The following is a 1,590-nucleotide window of genomic DNA, read 5'->3' as shown; positions in this document are numbered from 1 at the left end:
AACATCTGGGATAGACAAGACACTCAAAACTGCATCAGCTTGTCCTCCAGGATTTGCCGATATTTTGTTGCATTCATTTCATCCTCTGTCTTTAAAATCCTCTGAGGACCTGCTGCTGAGGAGCATCCCTACATCATGATGCTGCCACCGCTGTGCTTCACGGTGGGTGAGGGGTATCTGTGATGATGATGCAGTGTTTGATGTCTGCCAAACACGATGGCCAGAAAGCTCAGTTTGAATTTGTCAGAACAAAGAACCTTCTTCCTGCTGGCTTTAGATTCATTCACATGCCTTTTGGTGAATTCTTGTAAAGATTTATTATGAGCTTTTATTCAAACTTGTTCTGTTATCGTCTAAATTTTAGGAAGAGTGTTACATAATAGGGACAATTAAAAACTACAAAAATGTGTTTTTACAGCACAGAATACGTGTGTTATTGTTCATTTAAGTGGCTCTCATAATGGAAGGTAACACCAACATTGTTATTTAATACTTATAAATAGCAGTAAATGTGATTAAATGAATTTAATGATAACACACAAAGAAAGCAGAGGAGGTGAAGTGATTCCTCCAAACTGTACTTGCTGGAAAACAACATGAGAGGTGTGCCGTCACTAAACTAATTTACACGGACAAATTTTTTGCAGAAAACGGCCTTATTGCTCCTGCTGAGAGAGGACGAGTAAATTAAATTCTTCCTTGGAGAGCACTTGGGGCAGTGCTGACAGCATGCCATCGCCTCACTGAAAGTAATCACAGCAGCAACAAAGCGCCGCTCACTTTATACATTCAGCAATTTGCTTTGAAGCTCCAAGTCGCTGCCCAGTCATTTTACTGCTTCACAAAACTCACAGGAGGAGCGACGCGTCAAAAACCAAAAATACAACAGAGCCTCGCACAACGCACATTGTGAACCGGTAAACATCCTTCTCATTGTGTGTCTCTTCTGCAGATGTTTAAACCTTGAACAGCGAACCGTGAAGGTGCAGCGTCACGCTTCAGCTCTGACCCGTAAAGGTGAAGTGTGTGAGTAAATTTAAGAAGTCAGTGTGACACAGACAAGGTTATTTTTTTTTGGTGAAGTGAGAGCAGGACTGGGCAGGATAGAAATGAATATGGAGATCTGTGGGTTTGATTCCAGTTTCATCTCAGGTAAACGTCTCCTTGATGCTTTTTTCCCATCAACATCTGCCCAGTCACTGCTAAACAGATGTTTCGGTCTTGGGATATTGTGCTTTAGTCAGTGGACTGATCACTGTGTAGTAAATGATCTGCTTTGGATGCAAATCAAATCGCACTTCTAAAGATGTTATACTGAAAATGTTCATCTCAGAGGCCAAATTATTTCATTGTTTGCAATTTCACGTCTTACAGATGTTAACAGTAACTATAGGACGTTCTTTTGATGGAATGGATGGATGGATGGATGGATGGATGGATGGATGGATGGATGGATGGATGATGGATGGATGGATGGATGGATGGATGGATGATGGATGGATGGATGGATGGATGGATGGATGATGGATGGATGGATGGATGGATGGATTGATGGATGGATCTTGTAGCCAACATTGTTTAAAGTAAACA

This window comes from Stegastes partitus, unplaced genomic scaffold, assembly GCF_000690725.1.
Source record: "Stegastes partitus isolate 25-593 unplaced genomic scaffold, Stegastes_partitus-1.0.2 Scaffold894, whole genome shotgun sequence".
Taxonomy (NCBI): Eukaryota; Metazoa; Chordata; class Actinopteri; family Pomacentridae; genus Stegastes; species Stegastes partitus.
This window is presented reverse-complemented; position numbering follows the sequence as displayed.